The following is a 213-nucleotide window of genomic DNA, read 5'->3' on the forward strand; positions in this document are numbered from 1 at the left end:
ATTAAAGTCTAGCAATAGTCTAGAAAAGCATTCAACTAATAATATTATGGTTGAAGTGATAAACTACATAGTCTCAGGATAATTCAAAGTTAGAAGATCCAAATAGATAAAGTCCCTACAAAATAGATAATTTAAAGTTAGGAGATCCAAATTCCATATTAAAAAAAAAAAAAAAAAAAAAAAAAAATTAACAACAAAGATAAAAAATTTTTT

This window comes from Cicer arietinum, chromosome 5 (genome assembly GCF_000331145.2).
Source record: "Cicer arietinum cultivar CDC Frontier isolate Library 1 chromosome 5, Cicar.CDCFrontier_v2.0, whole genome shotgun sequence".
Lineage (NCBI taxonomy): Eukaryota > Viridiplantae > Streptophyta > Magnoliopsida > Fabales > Fabaceae > Cicer > Cicer arietinum.